The 21652-nt window shown below is 43.0% G+C and overlaps 1 long non-coding RNA gene across 1 annotated transcript; it reads right to left on the bottom strand.

Annotated features, from left to right (window-relative positions):
- Positions 1-5657: 5657 nt before the first annotated feature.
- Positions 5658-7197, bottom strand: LOC131740121 (uncharacterized). Its single transcript, XR_009330772.1, has 3 exons — positions 7100-7197; positions 6402-6490; positions 5658-5909 (listed from the first exon to the last, which is right to left on the bottom strand). It is a non-coding gene; the product is annotated as an uncharacterized LOC131740121 (long non-coding RNA).
- Between the last annotated feature and the right edge of the window lie 14455 nt (positions 7198-21652).

Raw genomic sequence — 21652 nt, 5'->3', positions numbered from 1 at the left:
TTCCGAGCAATGTAAGGCTTAGCTTTGTGCTTTCACCTCGCTCAGCATTATTGCCCTGAATGAATGTCCAGTGCTCACTGGGGTTCTGCTTTTTGTTCTCTTCGAATACTCCAGTCACTCACTTTGACCCCAAACGTGAGGCCGCTGACACGGCAGGGCCGTGTGAAACACAAGCGGATCTTCTCACTCTCTCTTCTGTCTTGACTGGAGCCTTGTCTCCAGTTTGCTCATTCCTGGATCCTGGGGAAGACATGGCCTGGATCAATGGCCATTATTGTGTCAGATCAGTAACAACTTCACAAGCTGCACAAAGACCCTGAAGGGGTAAAATGAGAGTGACTCACTAGATGGAACAGGGACACCTGACACTTATCATGCTTCTGTAATGAATTCCTAATGAAGCGAATGTTAGAGCTGGCATTCCACTGGCTTCTGTTGAAACAGTGATATATTTCCATTTTAAAAACAAATCAGTGAGCATAAAAAACAAACAAACAAAAAATGTGCTTTCTTTGGAAAATGCAATCACCTCACTGGATGCTCCAAATGAAAATGACATTATATTTATTTAATTGGATTTTGATTAATTTTGAGAAGCTTGCCTATTTGGACCCGCTTCTCCATATGCAGCACAGTGTTAAAATGTACCAGCTCTCCAATGAAGGCAAATGCAGTCCTGTATTGTCATGCATCATTATCTCATGTGTTTGCGTTTGAACTCCCTCATGCTACACAATAAAACAGAGGCTCTAATAGTCTTTAATTCTGCTTAAAGGAAACTATCATCTTGTAACCTCACAGCGTGGCGGATTTCAACAAGCATGGGAGACCACCTCTCAGCTCAATCTTCTGCTGCCTATCGAGGCATAAATATCTATAATATCACACAACATTACATTCAATTGGGAAGGGCTCCTTTTAATAACCTGTCAGGGTTTCCCAGCATCATGTTTCACCCCAAACCTCCTTCACTCTCTAAACCCAATGAACTCAAAACAACTTGATGAATGAAAACCTGATGGCAGCGGCACACCTGATAACACTGCACTCCCTGTCTCTTACTGTGATGCAGTGGCACACCCGATAACACTGCACTCCCTGTCTCTTACTGTGATGCAGTGGCACACCTGATAACACTGCACTCCCTGTCTCTTACTGTGATGCAGTGGCACACCCGATAACACTGCACTCCCTGTCTCTTACTGTGATGCAGTGGCACACCTGATAACACTGCACTCCCTGTCTCTTACTGTGATGCAGTGGCACACCTGATAACACTGCACTCCCTGTCTCTTACTGTGATGCAGCGGCACACCTGATAACACTGCACTCCCTGTCTCTTACTGTGATGCAGTGGCACACCTGATAACACTGCACTCCCTGTCTCTTACTGTGATGCAGTGGCACACCTGATAACACTGCACTCCCTGTCTCTTACTGTGATGCAGTGGCACACCTGATAACACTGCACTCCCTGTCTCTTACTGTGATGCAGTGGCACACCTGATAACACTGCACTCCCTGTCTCTTACTGTGATGCAGTGGCACACCTGATAACACTGCACTCCCTGTCTCTTACTTTAAGGTACACAGTTATTAGTTAGAGTAAAAGTAAAGACCTGTTAACTATTGCGACAGCCCATCGGAAATGGCCATATACTCGAGTCTTTTATTAACTCCTAATCATTTACAAAACTAAAAGAAAGCTCTCTGAAGCACTCTCCATTGGGGGTTGTATCTCATTTTGTAACATGATTTTTTTTTCAGTTAAATAATGGAGGGAACAAAAAATAGGGCCCATTGTGCTCGCTTTAAAAAAATTGGGACTTATAATGTATTAAACTGAGAGTAAATTGCAAGCCAGACTGCCTTATTGAAATGAATAGCAATATCTGTGGAGGGGCAGCCTGGGGTGCAGTGCATGGTATATCTGGGTGCAGTGCATGGTATATCTGGGTGCAGTGCATGGTATATCTGGGTGCAGTGCATGGTATTTCTGGGTGCAGTGCATGGTATATCTGGGTGCAGTGCATGGTATATCTGGGTGCAGTGCATGGTATATCTGGGTGCAGTGCATGGTATATCTGGGGTGCAGTGCATGGTATATCTGGGTGCAGTGCATGGTATATCTGGGGTGCAGTGCATGGTATATCTGGGTGCAGTGCATGGTATATCTGGGTGCAGTGCATGGTATTTCTGGGTGCAGTGCATGGTATATCTGGGTGCAGTGCATGGTATATCTGGGTGCAGTGCATGGTATATCTGGGTGCAGTGCATGGTATATCTGGGTGTAGTGCATGGTATATCTGGGTGCAGTGCATGGTATATCTGGGTGCAGTGCATGGTATATCTGGGTGCAGTGCATGGTATATCTGGGGAACTTCAATCAAGCGTGAAAGGCCTCTTGTTAACAGGCTGTTCATTGTTTTGTTTCTTTATATAGAAGGTGCTCTTTTCACAAGAGTTTACGAAGACATTTCCTTTGGACATAAACTACGCTTTTAAAGTTTACTTCCAATGCTGCTTTACAGCCCGTCCACAACGGCAAATATTGTTGTGCAACAAAGACCTCATATCCAAACAGTTGCACATGGAGCCCAACGCCGTGCACAAGGAGTTCAATATTTAACATCTCCACAGCTCTCCCTTTAAGCACGCGCTCAATGGGCCTCATTCATTATGCACTTGTATGTCTTTCAGATGTGGCCTTTGTCATCAGCAAATCATTCTCCCTCTCTTGAATCCCACATAACTTTCTTTGCCCTGTACTTTTACAGATGCCTTCTGGCTATAAACCCTAATGAAATGTCTTTGCTTAATTTGATTTTGCTGGTACACTTGCAGTTATGACCTAACTTTCCCACGAGAGAAACTGATTGAACGTTTCAATTCCTTATGGAACGGAGCAAACATTCCCCCAGACTGGACAGACAATTTCCATAATGACTGAATCTGCAGCCTAATGACCTTCTGCAACAATAAAAAGAGCTCTTGTTAATTCCATTTCTGCTGCTGACATTCAAGAGATTCCTATCTTACACGTTGAGTTTCACAAGATAACAAGTGTACCAAAGAGCAGCCCATTCAATTACCCGACAGGCGCGTCTTATCTGAAAACTAAAGGGATCCGGCTGCGCTTTTAATATTTCTTTTTCTTTCAGAAGTTGGGTTATTTATGGGCTTCCAGGATTGTCAGACTGGCTTTTAAGGCAATCCATTTTCATGTTGCCTTTTTGAACGGTGGGTTTTAAAATGAAGTGCAGAATAATTAAAAAGATCACAAGTACCCCCTCGCATGTAATTATTACTTCTTTTGTGCCATCGCTTGAAGATCCGTCTTTAGCTGACCGACAGTGAACTGATTGCAAAAAGGACTGGATTATTTAGATCTTTAATGGGCTTTTTCAGCTTCTTTGCATGGCAGCATTTCAATTTAAAAAATACACTTTGGAGATTTAGAAAAGGTTTTTCTACATCACTTTCAGTAGAATTCTTTACCAGGCAGGAGACACTAAACTGAAGACATGGGACATTTCTGAATACCAGGTTCAGTTAGTCTATTACTCACGGCTGTGTCACTTGACACAGAATTTTGTATGCATTTTATTGCACTTTTACCAACATATAGTTTATATTGTCCTGCAGAAAGGAGGAAACAAGTTGTCCTGTTGCTTACCTGAGAAACATGATAAATTATGATGATATGATAAATGAACCGTATGTAAATAGACTTTGATACAGTAGCAATGGGTGCGTGTGTGGGGGGGAGGTATGGGACGGACGGGACGGGACTCTGATACATGCATTTTGTCTGCTGAAGTGTACTTTGATTAATAGGTTTCCACTCCAGCCCTGTGAGTTTACACAATTTATTAAAATATACTGTCCTAAGAAAATAAGAGAGCAAATCATTTCCAGTTTTGGTCAGGGAAGTGAAGCGTGGCTCTCTATTGATTTGTTTTTAATGGGACACTAAACTTTGTGTGCACACCAGGGAGGTGAAGGGAAGATCTCTAACTGTCTTCACTTGTTTTTCTGAACGTACTGGGCCTGTAGCCATACTGGTTTGGTTTGGGATCTCTGTTCGCTCTCAGAAAGAACATAAGAACATAAGAACATAAGAAAGTTTACAAACAAGAGGAGGCCATTCGGCCCATCTTGCTCGTTTGGTTGTTAGTAGCTTATTGATCCCAGAATCTCATCAAGCAGCTTCTAGAAGGATCCCAGGTTGTCAGCTTCAACAACATTACTGGGGAGTTGGTTCCAGACCCTCACAATTCTCTGTGTAAAAAAGTGCCTCCTATTTTCTGTTCTGAATGCCCCTTTATCTAATCTCCATTTGTGATCCCTGGTCCTTGTTTCTTTTTTTAGGTCGAAAAAGTCCACTGAGTCGACATTGTCTATACCTTTTAGAATTTTGAATGCTTGAATCGGAAGCTGAACCCCAGTACAGGTTAATCTCTGTTCGCTCTCAGAAACTGAACCCCAGTGCAGGTTAATCTGTGTTCACTCTCAGAAGCTGAACCCCAGTACAGGTTAATCTCTGTTCGCTCTCAGAAGCTGAACCCCAGTACAGATTAATAAAACTCCTGGATAATGTCCTGCTTATTAACACTGAAACTTTCAGACTTGAACAGCAACATCAGTCTACCTACAGTAGCTATTTCTACTGTGCTATCTGAAAAAGGCAGAAGTCGAATCGTTGTAGCTAGTTATTAAGATAATGAGTTATAAACTTTTCTGGTTTAGTACAATGCACTTGATTTTACGGTTGCAAATGCTGAAGCAGATTTAATTACCTATACGATAGCAGCAGCGAGTAATGCTAAGAAAAATCACAGGCATGTCTATGGGACTTGTTTATAAAAACCAGACCTAATGGATCTGGGTGGGATATAATGTTAGCAAGTCTGAGGAAAGGCTGTTTGTATCGTTTAAATGAAAGCATCAACGCTTCTGCATTAAGTGCTGTCTGGCACGGATCTCCCCATCCTTCTAAGAGGGTGCACCTTGAATATGTACAGAATGCAAGGTCTGGCTAAAGAGATAAGGGGCCCATGTGACTCAAGCGAGCAGAACAGAAAATTGAATTATCATGTTAAATATTCTGCATGAAAACAATCTATTCTAGAAATTAGGAGTATTGCTGTCAGATGACTTGCATCAGGGTCATTTCATTTGGTACAAACAACTGAGCCCTTCTTTGAAAGTTATCAAATGTTTACAAAGTGCTTAATGTGATAAATGTAACCAGCGATCCCATTGCTAATTGTGTAGAAAGCTTGGTCAGAGTGGTGCGGATGTGTAATCGCTGAATTATTAAAGATACTCATCAAAACAAGAATCTCTTTTATAAAGCAGGGCACCGTTAATAAAGGCGAGGCGTTTCCTGTAAGCACGGATGCATGTTAAACAAAGTGACCTGAATCGCTGTCAGATTACACAGCGTTAGCTACATTGCAGTTATACACTACATGATGCGTATAACACATCGCCTATAGAATGAACTGAACCCATGGCTTCCCGTGTGATATTTCTAACAGGGTTCCCTATCTCAAACACTGCGGGTGTGGAGCAACATTCACTATAAAACCATATATTTATGAACAAAACAAAACCAAAAAAAACACACGCAAAAACACACCATATATCAGGCGCGCATTTTTAAAAATTTATTTTGGAAACACAAGTTGTGGCGTCTAAAGTATATTCTCTAACAGATAAGCCAAACACTTCCATGTGTTTATTAACATCCGTCGCATAACACTGTGTTCGCATCTGCATCTGAAGTCTGGATGATATCTCTGCCGCCAGGGGTGTGGAAGAGCCAGGGGCAGAGTCTCGCTGCTGCTGCGCTCACTGAGATTGCTCCAGGTCACAGCAAAATCATCTTCAAATCCATCTACTTACTTGAATTTTAAAAGTTAAATCACATCAGTCTATCTCTAGGGTGCTATCTGAAGCAGGCGGAGGCTAACAGGTTGTAGCTTTTTATTACAGTTTGCTGTTTTTGAATTCTCTCTCTCTCGACACGGCATGAAATTGCCCCGCGTTGTTGCAAATCACACGACGACAAACTTTGTATCATAATAAACAAGAGACTAGACTTCCGTCCTCACTTAATTTCCCCATCTGGGGAAACACGAATTAGTGCAACTTAATACAATTAAATACAACACCTCGCAAGCTAAATTAACTCTACTGTTTCTAATAATGTAAACAGTAAATTACCTCTTGTCTGTAATTGCTTGTCAAACCATAATGTGCTTAACTGACGTGACTGGAAACAACAGAGCTATCACATACAGTGTCGTGTAAATATCGAATAGTTTGATTATTTAACAGATGTATTTAAAAATAAACGTAAACATTTCAGGCCAAACATATTTTACTGGCCTTACATTTAGAGAAAGGGAAAGTGGGAAACAGTTCTGTTTTTCATGGTCCGGGTTCGTGGTCTGTTTTTCTGGGTCCGAATCCATGTCTTTCCCTATCGAAAGAAGTACAATTATTTGATGTTTTACTGAAGAGAACAAATGTTGTTGCAATTAGTGTTTTCCTGACTCACGGCACATCAGCTCACATGACGGTGACATCATAGTTTCTGAAGGTTTTATAATCAGTTGAAGACAGCAACCCACACGTGCCCATTTAGCAAAACTCAATAGCCCGGCCCTGCTGCCCTCCACATGTGGCACAGATGGCTCAGTGCAATGTGACCGCTGATTCAATGGTAAATCACTCAGACCGGTACACACGCATTACTTCATTTTCATTCACTGTGCTCACCAGAGCACACACAATAATGGTAAACAATAAAACGAGTCCAATAAAGATCAGGCCACGGTATTCTTAGTAATTAGGAAACAATGCCTGCTTTACATGAAATGACAGCCACAGTAAATGATATTAACATAACAACTAGACCTACAACAGTTTCGGTAGCCTATTAACCCTATATGAAAACCTGTATATTAACCAAATAAAAACCGGAATAGGTCGTATTCTATTTAATATTACGTTATTAAACATAAATGGCATTTGTCAGACATTTTAAATACATGTTTCCATATTTGTGAAAATAAATAATACATCCTACTAATGCACTTTAGTCCTTCAGTCCATTCCAAACCTGAAACTTACTCCAACCGCAACCCCGAAAGAGTCGATTAAACACCTGCTTAGGTTCAACTAAACAATTACACACCTGCGCAGAAAAGAGTGCGTGCTCCCGATTGGATACTCAGGGACACGTGAGCACAATGGGAGACTGACAGGGCGCTGTCCAATCATTTATCGAGCTGCGCCCAGGTAGCGTGGAGGCTGCTTCGGTACTTGAGACACAGGCGGGACGGGACTAAAACCAAACACCGTTAACACCCGAGAGGCAGTTCGTTTGCTTTCCTTATTGTGTGCAGTTATTTCGTTTTAAAATGTAACGCGCCTCCTCTGCGGCTGAACATGGTTGCGTTTTTATTTGTTAGACCAGTGATACCAAAACAACAACTTGATCTTTCATCATCTCGAATCAGCGGGGGAGTGAAGCTCTAACAGGGATTGCAGGTAAAGCGCGTTTGAGATCACTTGTGAGTGAAGCTCTAACAGGGATTGCAGGTAAAGCGCGTTTGAGATCACTTGTGAGTGAAGCTCTAACAGGGATTGCAGGTAAAGCACGTTTGAGATCACTTGTGAGTGAAGCTCTAACAGGGATTGCAGGTAAAGCGCGTTTGAGATCACTTGTGAGTGAAGCTCTAACAGGGATCGAAGGTAAAGCGCGTTTGAGATCACTTGTGAGTGAAGCTCTAACAGGGATTGAAGGTAAAGCGCGTTTGAGATCACTTGTGAGTGAAGCTCTAACAGGGATTGAAGGTAAAGCGCGTTTGAGATCACTTGTGAGTGAAGCTCTAACAGGGATTGCAGGTAAAGCGCGTTTGAGATCACTTGTGAGTGAAGCTCTAACAGGGATTGAAGGTAAAGCGTGTTTGAGATCACTTGTGAGTGAAGCTCTAACAGGGATTGAAGGTAAAGCGCGTTTGAGATCACTTGTGAGTGAAGCTCTAACAGGGATTGAAGGTAAAGCGCGTTTGAGATCACTTGTGAGTGAAACATTAGAGAATGCGTGTTGATTTTCTCATCGCTTCCTCGCTAGCTGATATATTCGTGAAAGGTACCGATGCCAATAATGGCGTGAATTAGCCATGTGTTAAAACAGGGGTTTCCAACCCTGGTCCTGGAGGGCTGCTGTCCCTCCAGGTTTTTGTTCCAACTGTATCCTAAATCACATAATTGGACCAATTAAGTGCTTATCAGAAGCTTAATTGGTCCAATTAATTAATTTAGGGTACAGCTGGAACAAAAATCAGGAGGGACACCAGCCCTCTTGGACTAGGATTGGAGACCCCTGTGTTAAAACACCAACAACATCATTACATAATATAACCCCTGGATGCTACCTCTGAAGAGGTGAAAACATTTGTATAACAATGGTTAACAAAGTAAATATCGAGTGAGCTGCATTGCAAGTGTCCAGTAATACACCTCTCTTCTGTAGTAATGCGCCTCTCTCCTGTAGTAATGCACCTCTCTGCTGTAGTAATGCACCTCTCTCCTGTAGTAATGCACCTCTCTCCTGTAGTAATGCACCTCTCTGCTGCAGTAATGCACCTCTCTGCTGCAGTAATGCACCTCTCTCCTGCAGTAATGCACCTCTCTGCTGCAGTAATGCACCTCTCTTCTGTAGTAATGCACCTCTCTCCTGCAGTAATGCACCTCTCTGCTGCAGTAATGCACCTCTCTGCTGCAGTAATGCACCTCTCTGCTGCAGTAATGCACCTCTCTGCTGCAGTAATGCACCTCTCTCCTGCAGTAATGCACCTCTCTCCTGCAGTAATGCACCTCTCTGCTGCAGTAATGCACCTCTCTGCTGCAGTAATGCACCTCTCTGCTGCAGTAATGCACCTCTCTCCTGTAGTAATGCACCTCTCTGCTGCAGTAATGCACCTCTCTGCTGCAGTAATGCACCTCTCTGCTGCAGTAATGCACCTCTCTGCTGCAGTAATGCACCTCTCTCCTGTAGTAATGCACCTCTCTGCTGCAGTAATGCACCTCTCTCCTGCAGTAATGCACCTCTCTCCTGTACTATTCTCTTTTCTCTTGCATATTTTCGCTCAGTGAATAAGTAAAGTTTGATCAAATTAAGAGCTGGTTTGCCAGCCTGTTTCAAAAGCTGCAGATTTATCGTCGTTGGAGATTTCTCTGTGATATTCATTTACATTGTAACTTTATATTGTTCTAAAATTAGCACCAGAAATAGAATAATATATATGAAAAAGATGAACTATGTTAAGTTAAGGGGAATGCGTTTAATTGAATACAGTTCTATCATTTTTGCTGACTGGGACATTGTCTCGTTGTTCAAACGGATGGGGATACATTATTCACCAGCATTCCGCGAGTGTGCAGAAATAGTGCTTTAAAGAATAGCAGTATTTAAAATGGAACACAATTAAAATTCTGTGGCCCCTGGTAATGCTACAGAACATTCCTCCACAGTGCACTCCACGCTGTCAGCTACTGGTTACAATGTGCACTCACAGGACATTCCTCCACAGTGCACTCCACGCTGTCAGCTACTGGTTACAATGTGCACTCACAGGACATTCCTCCACAGTGCACTCCACGCTGTCAGCTACTGGTTACAATGTGCACTCACAGGACATTCCTCCACAGTGCACTCCACGCTGTCAGCTACTGGTTACAATGTGCACTCATAGGACATTCCTCCACAGTGCACTCCACGCTGTCAGCTACTGGTTACAATGTGCACTCACAGGACATTCCTCCACAGTGCACTCCACGCTGTCAGCTACTGGTTACAATGTGCACTCACAGGACATGCCTGCACAAGGTACACAGTTTTATACTGTAGTTTACCAGGCTTTTTTTTTTTTTTTTTTAACTGGAGCAGGAAACTACCAAGCCTCAAAATACATGCTCAACTTACATATGAAATATGAGCTCAGATAGCAGCCTAATGCTAGATACCCACACATGCACGGCATAGGAATTGACTGGTTAGTAACATGGAACTACATTTCAGCAAGTGGTGCATTGCATATGAATTCAATGCTTATTTATGACACTTGGAATAAAGCGTTAGCACCACAGTATCCCAGATTCCCAGCCGTTACACATTGATGTAAAAAATGCTTAAGCCAAGAGTGCAAGCAGCTTCAGCCCATGAAGGAAAGCTGCAACGATGCGACAGTGTTCATGATATCTGCACTCAGTCCTCTTGCCAGTATAACATGTCATCTCTGTGACATCACCTGTGAACTGACCATTCGCTTCCTTCCCCTCCAGTCTTTGCCCACCGAAGCAGTTCATGATCATTTAAAACTGTTTTTTTACCTGTTCAGGTACAGAAAGAACACAATATAAAGTAGTTGTTCATTCAGGTACTGTCCCCAGACTTAAACTAGACAGTGTCTTTAAACTGTACTGGAGTAACCTGTACAGAACCTGTCAGAATGGAGCTGCACTCACTGAAGAGGCTGTGCATGTCAGAATGGAGCTGCCTCACTGAAGAGGCTGTGCATGTCAGAATGGAGCTGCACTCACTGGGCTGTGCATGTCAGAATGGAGCTGCACTCACTGACGGGGCTGTGCATGTCAGAATGGAGCTGCACTCACTGAAGGGGCTGTGCATGTCAGAATGGAGCTGCACTCACTGAAGGGGCTGTGCATGTCAGAATGGAGCTGCACTCACTGGGCTGTGCATGTCAGAATGGAGCTGCACTCACTGAAGGGGCTGTGCATGTCAGAATGGAGCTGCACTCACTGGGCTGTGCATGTCAGAATGGAGCTGCACTCACTGAAGAGGCTGTGCATGTCAGAATGGAGCTGCACTCACTGAAGAGGCTGTGCATGTCAGAATGGAGCTACCTCACTGAAGATGCTGTGCATGTCAGAATGGAGCTGCACTCACTGAAGAGGCTGTGCATGTCAGAATGGAGCTGCACTCACTGGGCTGTGCATGTCAGAATGGAGCTGCACTCACTGAAGGGGCTGTGCATGTCAGAATGGAGCTGCACTCACTGAAGGGGCTGTGCATGTCAGAATGGAGCTGCACTCACTGAAGGGGCTGTGCATGTCAGAATGGAGCTGCACTCACTGAAGAGGCTGTGCATGTCAGAATGGAGCTGCACTCACTGAAGGGGCTGTGCATGTCAGAATGGAGCTGCACTCACTGAAGGGGCTGTGCATGTCAGAATGGAGCTGCACTCACTGAAGGGGCTGTGCATGTCAGAATGGAGCTGCACTCACTGAAGAGGCTGTGCATGTCAGAATGGAGCTGCACTCACTGGGCTGTGCATGTCAGAATGGAGCTGCACTCACTGAAGAGGCTGTGCATGTCAGAATGGAGCTGCACTCACTGAAGGGGCTGTGCATGTCAGAATGGAGCTGCACTCACTGAAGGGGCTGTGCATGTCAGAATGGAGCTGCACTCACTGAAGAGGCTGTGCATGTCAGAATGGAGCTGCACTCACTGGGCTGTGCATGTCAGAATGGAGCTGCACTCACTGAAGGGGCTGTGCATGTCAGAATGGAGTTGCACTCGCTGACACCAAAACACACAGGGAGGCTCTGGAGGAACCTGCTCTGGCAGCGTACCCAACTGCACTGTACCAGAGGGTCAATGCAACAGGACTATGACATCCTTTATAAAAGTTTACCACTGTATTTCTGCACTGTGTTTTTTGCAGTTTGACCATGCTTTTGACATACTATGCATTTATCATAGTTTACCCTGGTTTGCCCTGTTTATTAATGTGCTTTACCATACCTCGCTATTCTACAATGCTTGCACAATGCTTTACCCTGCTTTCATTATGTTTTATTACACTTTGCTATGCTTTTACTATGGGACATATTTATAAGGGATCAAGTGCTTTTTAGCGGATCACAGTGAGCCTTAATGAGTTTGGATAACGGGGTACATTGAATACATCGTGCACTAAATCTGTTTGTTTGTTTGTTTGTTTGTTTTTCTAGGGCTGGACATTCTGTAATGGGTGCAGCAAGGTAGATGATGAAGCGAAGCTTGTGACAGATTTAAAAATTCAGTTTAAACATGGACTCACACAGCTGTGTCTGGATGGTCCATTGCCATCAATATTTTGACAAGTGGGGAACAACTTCACAGTGTCCTGTATGCTGCTCAAGCCCACTGCCCCGAGGAGCGGCTGGATCGCAGTCGCCATGTCAAAGGGCAAGGTCAGCCGGGGAGAGCGCTCCTCACATTCTGGAAATAACCTGCTGCTTTGGACAGAGGTTAGGTCACCAGATAGATATTGACCCCGCTGTCAATGTGTCCCAAGGAACCGCTTTTGCAGTTTTCCATAAAAAGATCAAAATAAATTGTGGAAGAGTCAAACGCTGAAATGCTTGTTAAAATAATTCATCTAGCTTTTTAGGGTTGAAGTGCAAATTGATTCAGTGAAATGTATTCAAAACATCTAGGTCTAACAACCTAATTTATTATATATTATATATTATATATTATATATATATATATATATATAAATTCAACATTTTTATTTCCATATACGAGTGACTTTGCAGTGACATTCAAAGTCCATCTGTTTCCTGTGTACCAGATAACATAAATGTAAAGAACCACTGACATTTTAACAGCGCTATTAATGTCTGGCAGTTTGATTAAAACTGAATCAAAGGTAAACAATCGCACCTTAAAGGGGACGGAGCACACTGTTCCCATCTTTGCTCACTCTCAGTATTGCTGTTGTCTATTGACATGCGTATTGTATAAATTCAGATAATATACAAAATCTGTTTTCTAACAATGCTGTGAGCTAAATGCCTGTATTGAGAGTGGCTTTTATTCACCGTCCGAAATCAAGCCTGATAAAGATTTCAGAGCATGGCCGTTTCAATACAACCCCAATGAGATTTTCCAAACTGAATGTGGATTGCAAACATGATGGCCAAGGCAGTGAAATGCATTAGCAGAAAATTGAAAAAGCAAAACAAAGGGCACAGGGGGCTCGATGGAATGGCAATTGGATATGAAGCCTTTCACCTTTACTTGAAAGATACAGACTCTCCCTCAAATGGGATCGGGGGGGTGGGAAATGAGCTGGGTCTGGTCCGAGTCCAGTGTCTGCTCGGTGCTTTTACTGACTAAACTGCCCCTTCATCTCCCCCAGAGCACGGCTGGGGCAGATTGTTGATGCAGAATGGGTTCCTTTGCTCTGTCTACAGTATGTTGTGGCTGTGATCAGGATTCATATTCCCCAGTGCTGTCAATCTAGAACCTGTTTATTCAAATGCAATTCAAGGTCCTTGCAGAGAATCACTAATAGAAAAGTAGGTGTACTTTGTGCTACTGAGGAAAAAAAGATGGACCTACCAATATCTTTATTTAAACACAGCATGTACTGCAAAAAGGTAATTCTGACAAACCTGTAGATAACGTATATGCTTAATTCAATACACTGTCATTAAACCTATAGATAACGTATATGCTTAATTCAATACACTGTCATTAAACCTATAGATAACGTATATGCTTAATCTAATGTACTGTCATTTTGTTTTCTGTTCATAAACATGTATGACTAGAATATAGCGTTACTTTCTGCAATCCATTGTCTACACAGGTGTGTCTTCATTACACACTTCGTTACACAGGTAAAGAATTAGTCCTGCTTTTTCACTGTTGGTTACTTCCTTATCTACGCCTGTTAATTCAAGCATTTAATAGAGTCACGAATTAAAAAATGAAACTCCTAAAAGATGCCTACAGTAAAAGCACAGCAGTGGAAGAAAGCACAGTGAAAGCATAGGGAGGTAAAGTAAAGCTGATTCATTAACATGGAAAACCAGGGCAATCTGTTGTAAATGCATAGTAGAACCATGGGGAAAGCATGGTTAAACTGCAAAGATATTTAGCAAAAAGACCACAGCAAACTTTCATAAGGGAGAACGCAATGATTCTGAAAACCAATTTCCTCATAAAAACAGCTGCAGTGTAAATGAATCGGTATTTATACCAGCAGTGTGTTGGCAGGCTCAGGACACAGTGCCCTCAGTCAAGCCCAGGAGGTCACAGGGGGGTACAGGCTTAAAGCTTAAACCCTGAGTGGGTATAACAAGCAAGCGCTCCATCCCCCAGGACCTCAGCATGCTGCCTGGGAGTGCATGCTGTGAGAGGGGCCACTCTGTGAAGTCCATGGGCTTTGAGGACACAAATAGCAGGGGGTTTGCCCCAAGGTCCCCAGCCATAATCCCACCAAGAAGTATCAATTCCCTAATTCATTCAAATTAGCCCCAGAGGGATGTTAGGACTTTGGACCAACAAAACCACAAGCTGTACAAACTTACTCTGTACAAAGAAACAAACATAAACATAATTTGTAGTGTTTACACAATTGGCACCAGCAGTTGGTGCCATTTTGGAACAATGGGTCTAGCATGGTTCTTTTAATGATCTGAGCTCATGCAGTTTTGTTAGGGGGATAAGAACATAAGAACATAAGAAAGTTTACAAACGAAAGGAGGCCATTCAGCCCATCTTGCTTGTTTGGTTGTTAGTAGCTTATTGATCCCAGAATCTCATCAAGCAGCTTCTTGAAGGATCCCAGGGTGTCAGCTTCAACAACATTACTGGGGAGTTGGTTCCAGACCCTGCCAATTCTCTGTGTAAAAAAGTGCCTCCTATTTTCTGTTCTGAATGCCCCTTTATCTAATCTCCATTTGTGACCCTTGGTCCTTGTTTCTTTTTTCAGGTCGAAAAAGTCCCCCGGGTCGACATTGTCTATACCTTTTAGGATTTTGAATGTTTGAATCAGATCACAGCGTAGTCTTCTTTGTGCAAGACTGAATAGATTCAATTCTTTAAGCCTGTCTGCATACAACATGCCTTTTAAACCCGGGATAATTCTGGTTGCTCTTCTTTGCACTCTTTCTAGAGCAACAATATCCTTTTTCTAACGAGGTGACCAGAACTGAACACAATATTCTAGGTGAGGTCTTACTAATGCATTATAAAGTTTTAACATTACTTCCCTTTATTTAAATTCAACACTTCTCACAATATATCCGAGCATCTTGTTGGCCTTTTTTATAGCTTCCCCACATTGTCTAGATGAAGACATTTCTGAGTCAACATAAACTCGTAGGCCTTTTTCATAGTTCCCTTCTTCAATTTCATTATCTCCCATATAATATTTATAATGCACATTTTTATTTCCTGCATGCATTACTTTACACTTTTCTCTATTAAATTTCATTTGCCATGTGTCTGCCCAGTTCTGCTCAGCGGGCAGCAGACCTGTACTGTACCAGAGTAGTAGATTGACCTCACAGTAGATTGCAGAGAACGCTGGCAATTTAAGTTCTAGTTCTCTTAAAACTCCATTCAGAACTGCAGTCTTCAAGTAGCTCTAGTTTGCAAGATGTCTAACAATGAGCAGGGAGTCCAGCGAGGAGGAGCAGGGAGTCCAGCGAGGAGGAGCAGGGAGTCCAGCGAGGAGGAGTAGGGAGTCCAGCGATGAGCAGGGAGTCCAGCAAGGAGCAGGGAGTCCAGCGAGGAGGAGCAGGGAGTCCAGCGATGAGCAGGGAGTCCAGCAAGGAGCAGGGAGTCCAGCGAGGAGGAGCAGGGAGTCCAGCGATGAGCAGGGAGTGTGATAATGAAGCAATTAAATCAGAGCTGCTCACTGTGACGATTTTACACAGCCTCTTCACTCGGACAGCTTCTGGATGCTGTTTGTAAATATTTTCTTAATTGCAAATGGAGACAATATGTGCCACAACAGTTTGTTGAATAACTTTGATTAACCTGAAGAGAGAGAGGAAGAGAGGGAGGGAGGGAGTAGAAAGACTTGTGGATAGACAGATATCTGTTTTCTTCACCCTAAAAGAATGACATAAAAAAGAAGCATTAACCTCCCCAAAACAGCAAGACTAAAAAGGGAGACTAAACTGTCTGCCTTGACTGAATGGTGGCACGGCGTAATGAAATCCTCTCAAAGTCAACAGTTCAGAAAGCCTTTTGTTCTAGTAAAAGAGTCTTTAATTTTTAACATAAACTCACACTTAGGTATGCATGAACTTTGGTAAAATCCAGAGACATGTGTATAATAGGATTGAATGGATTATCGCCCTGCGTTTTCTAATGATGTCAGCTTCTCCAGGGCTCTGATGGAGTAGCACTTCATGTAAATTTAATTTGGAGTGATGTATGGAGGGCTGGAGGTGCTACCGTGTGAGAGCCCTGCACAGCCTGCAGTGTCTCTGTGGGTAGCATCTGGAATGGACCTCTCCCCATGCCCAACAGCAGTGTCTAACTAGGATTAATGACATGCTCTGCTCAGCGCTCATCTAAAGGTTGGTATGCTCCATTTACTACCAACAATGTGATGGGGGGTCACTATCCTTTTCTTGCCAATGGGACAACACAATTTGAATTTGAGGCAAAAAAAAAAAACAACTCCCTTTGCTTCTATCCACCTCTTTAACTTGAGGGGAACCGGTCAGCTGGTAAACACAAAATCAATGTTAGTTTAAAAAAAAAAAAAAACACTTTTGTTTTTGTTTTCAGTGGAAAATTAAAAATAAAAGTAGAGTCATTTTAAAGTCATAGCATGAAAGGTTTAATGTTCCGTAAGAGAAATAAACCTGTGGATCCATGGAAGGCTATTGGATAGGGTTTGTGTGAGGAAGAGAGCCTGACATCTTCAGTCTTGTTCAGTAGCAAACAAATCTATTGCTCAATAACAAAATTAGCTGACAAATGGAGTTCTAAGATCAGCATTACTGTAAAGTTTTAGAGTAATTTGGGCCTAGTGGTGTTTGCTTGAGGTGTGACATGTTGCTTTTAGCAGGGGTAGAGTGTGTGTGTGTGTTCATGCATGCGTGTGTCTCTTTGTGTATGTGTGTGCGCGTGCATGCATGTGTCTCTTTGTGTGTGTCTCGCTCTCTTTGTGTGTTTGTGTGTGTGATTGTGTGTGTCTCTGTATGCGTATGCGTGTGGGTCTGTGTGTTTGTGTGTGTGCCTCTCTCTCTCTCTCTCTCTCTCTCTCTCTCTGTGCGTTTGTGGGTCTGTGTGTTTTCCTAAAATATCAGCAGGATTTCCAAGCTGAAGGTAACACACAGCCTCGAGCCTTCTCCCAGAATTTCATTTTTATTATCCTTTGTGTTTAACTAAGCATTGAATGAACACTGAGCTAATTCTAAATTCCCTCTGTCATCATCATTTCCAGCTAAAAGTCTATAATAAATGCCCAGAAGATGAGCTGAGGCTCAATGAATAGTGAATGGGATTCATCAGCCAAACTGAGAGTCCAGATCCAATTATATGTATTCATTAAGTGATAATGATATCATGGTCTTTAACTGGGAAGAAAAGAGCGTAATTGAATAATAACAGTTGTACAATCCCAGAGGAACAGGCTCTTCATCCCAGCACAGCGACCCTCGGGGAGGGAGGAGGATTGATGGAATTCTATTACTCTCTGATAGATTTATTCTGAAAGCCTGAGTGGACTCACTGCTCCACTTTGTCACTCACACTGATCAGCGTCGCGAGGCTCTGAACGCACAGCCTTTTGTATCCGTCTGACAAAGACAAGGTTAGGGGAGGGTGACCGACACCCAGACCCTTGCAAGCCCACAGCGCCTCACAGACCTGGAGCAGCTGAGCTCCGTGCCCGGGCTGCATGTTAATCTGGTTATTAATGGCTTGCACGTGCAGCACCACGAGGGGTGTCAGGAGGACCAACGCTCAGGACAAACGCTTTTGTTTGGCAGGTTTATCTTGGAAAAACCATTTGTAAACAGAATTAAAAAAGAAAAAGGCACGCTAGCTAGGCAACCTCAGCTATCAACCCGGGGTTTGCATGTCAGTGTACGATAAACTTGCTGTGTAAATATACTGTAGAGGTGTTGGGATTTAAATTGAAGATTGAGAATTTGGGGCGATTTCAAATATGTCTGTAGATCCCTAACAAACATAGTGTAAATGATTTTAATTGGTTTGTGACATTGATTTTTACGTCCTCTTGCGAGACAGGATTCCTTTTAGCGAGCTGCACTATAGTTTAATACCCTGCATGCTAGCAGCCTTCTGAAGCGCATTTCACTCGCTGTGTATCACTCGCTGTTTAAAAGGAGATGCAATGAAGAGAATAATATTCATAGTGGCGGTCTCTTAATTAGCAGACGAGACATAGACTCTGTTTACGCGTCCTTCCAAAAACTGGTTTTGATAAAAAATTAGCCTATAGATTTGTTTACAAACACAAAACCTGCTCACTAAATATAAATTCCTGATTATACAGCAAGTGGGGTTTTTTTAAAGATAATACGACCCCTAACAGAGAGAGCTTAACAGACAAGCAAACACTGGGTTTGGATTATTTTGGCAGATGTTAAAGAATATTTGTGTCTCAGATACAGCGCAGGTCGGCAGGGTTTCTATGGGGTGGGTAGGGCAGGTCTGATTTTGAACAGTGTCGCCTCTCTCAGCTCAAAACTCTTACTTCAGTCTAACTGATCAGTGGTGTTTGTGGTCTAAACGGACCTTGCGTTATTTTGTAAAACTTAAGTGGATTGCTAATTTGTTTAGTAGTGATTAATACTTTCTGGTACAGGACTTGTGTATCTTGTGGAAACAATACAGCAATATCATTAATATGACTAGCTGAACAGCTAGATAACCCAGCACACATGTTCAAATTGAGCAGCCCTGGTGGGTACTACTGCATGGAGGACCTCAGGTGGGGTTCTTGCATATTCTTGGTCTTCCGGTCTCCAGTATTCTGGGAGATTAGTCACTTTAAATGACCCAGCAGTAAGTGAAGGGAGTCTACAATATAGCATGCAATGTCTGTACCGACTTCATGATGCAAGGTGGAGGGCTAGTTGCATTGGCTGCAGGCTAGCATCTCAATTACATTGCCAAACAAAGCTTCAGCGCTACGCTTCAGTCTTGATTTAACGGACCGCAGTGCCCATTCACTCAGGGACCAGAGACAGTCTACCTATTGTCCCAAAGTGTGCCGAATTGTGTGACGTGGACTAAAGAAGACCACCAAAATCTTTAACCTGCTCAGCTCCCATTGTCCATGCACCCCATCCCATCTCATTGTTCTGTGAATGGGACAGTGAGACTTTAACGGATTAACTTGTGACAGGAGACGGATTAGGATCCAGCCCTTCAAAGATGACAGACTAGTGCTTTAACTCACTTTACTACCTCTTCTTCTTCTTATATATATATATATATATATATATATATATATATATATATATATATATATATATATATACAGTGTATACACACACATTTATATATCAGTGCATTGTCTCCACTGTTTTATTCTACATTCCTTCATGAACATGGTATTTTGATGTTGTCATCCCTCAAGCCAGTAAGCATGGCATGGTCTTTGCATGAGATCCTTACCATATATCCCTCCCTCCCCAGGGTTCCAGGACCCCCCCTTCCCCGCTCCCCATTCATACAACACTGCCTCTTTGTCTTAGCAGCTGTACTGTCCTGCAGACTCGTCACTGAAGCTCCAATACATCAAGAGTCCACATTCCTCCAGACAGAGGCAGGGGTTATAGATCACTACCTGCCATACCCCAGAGCCCTGGTGACACGCACTGTACAATTAAAGCTGGATCACACAGGTAGCTTCCCGGGGTTTCTCTTTGTGTGTAATTGTGTTCATACGGACAGACTGTATATGAAGAAAAAAACACACACTCCACAAATGGTCTCATCCACTGATTTCAGTCTTAAGACCGTTTTTAGAACCCTTCGGACCGGACCCCTCACTGTGTATTGCTTACAATCTAATAATAAGTGCAATAATAAGTGCAATGGAGCCAGGTAATCTTCGGGGTTGTTTGGAAACACTGTGACTTCATGGGTGCTCTAGAGGAAGGTAGATCTGGTGTGTCCATGATGCAGCTTATACTATACCACTTCAGGTAGCAGAGCACCTCAGCACTATACAAAGCAGATGGGTTATCACTGATATCAAGTGCTGGTCTCATAGGAGGCTGTGTGGTCCAGTGGTTAAAGAAAATGGCTTGTAACCAGGAGGTCCCCAGTTCAAATCCCACCTCAGCCACTGACACATTGTGTGACCCTGAGCAAGTCACTTAACCTCCTTGTGCTCTGTCTTTCGGGTAAGACGTAGTTGTAAGTGACTCTGCAGCTGATGCATAGTTCACACACCCTAGTCTCTGTAAGTCGCCTTGGATAAAGGCATCTGCTAAATAAACAAATAATAATGATAATAGGCCAATACAGTACTATTTGTAGAAACTGTTTGATCATCATCCCGCCTCTAAGGGTATGGAAACACAGAGGGTGTGAGCGCTTCACTAGGAAGTGGAGCTGTTAGTAAATAAACCAGTCATGTCATGTGAGTGACTGTGCAGCTGAAAGCTCTCTGAACACTGATCAGGGCAGGAGCAGTGATCTATCCCTGGGTGCCAGGGGGGATGGATCGCTGAGTAGTCGCTGCATCTGTATCCTAGACTGCAGCTGCATCTCGGGAAACCCAGGACCACTGTGTCACGCGTCCTTAAGGAATGACAAACGTCCCAGAAGACAACTGCTCTACTGGTCAGGAGCCAACTGTTGACTGATGGGAAATGACAACCTCTGTGACAGCTGAAAGGCGTCAGTCAATGCACTCAGCAGCCCAAAGGCTGACGCAGTGTGCTAGGAGGTAAGCAGGACTGGAGTGACCACATCATTAGGAACCACCTTGTATAATACTCCAGTACTGTATGTCACATCACCAGATATGAAACCAAAGCGAGTCAGGATCACACACAGTATGTGTCCCTCGATTCCTGCCAGCCTGGCTCCTGTGAGACTGCCTTCACGATTCTGCTGATCTCCAGGTTTTATGTCATTTAGCTGCGGGGTGGTGGTGTCCATATAGCACTATTAATCTATTTCCAAATGCCATAACATTTCCAAAAATCCCTGCTTTTATCCCATAATTAGAATGTCTATTTAAAGTTCACACCTTCCCTGCTGTTATCAATTAAAAGACGGTCCAGGTGATCGGTATCAATTGTCAACAAATTCAAACTCCTTCTGAAAGTGTGTAAGTGTGAGGCCTTGCTTTAAGGTGCTGTAGAGTGATATCATGATATCTGGCTGTTAAACCACTTGTTCAGTTCAGAAGCCTTGGTTTTTGTTTTTGAATATTCATATGATCGTTCTATATCACACAATGGCATTAAAACACTTTATGTCAAAATCACGTTTGCTTCCTGAATTAGGCTAAACTGAATTCCATGGCTGTGCATCAATCAGAGTTTTTTGTTTCTTTATTATAACAAATCTGATTGCTATTAATATCATTAATGATATCACATAATGAAAACAATAAGGTACATGTAACTAGGGGTGCAACGGTTCACTGTGCATTGATGAGTTGTGGTGCTTTCTTTACATGTAACTAGGGGTGCAACGGTTCACTTTGCATCGATGAGTTGTGGTGCTTTCTTTACATGTAACTAGGGGTGCAGCGGTTCACTGTGCATTGATGAGTTGTGGTGCTTTCTTTACATGTAACTAGGGGTGCAGCGGTTCACT

Source organism: Acipenser ruthenus, chromosome 12 (genome assembly GCF_902713425.1).
Source record: "Acipenser ruthenus chromosome 12, fAciRut3.2 maternal haplotype, whole genome shotgun sequence".
NCBI lineage: Eukaryota > Metazoa > Chordata > Actinopteri > Acipenseriformes > Acipenseridae > Acipenser > Acipenser ruthenus.
The sequence above is the reverse complement of the archived record's forward strand: the minus strand, read 5'-3'. Positions and strand labels throughout refer to the sequence as shown.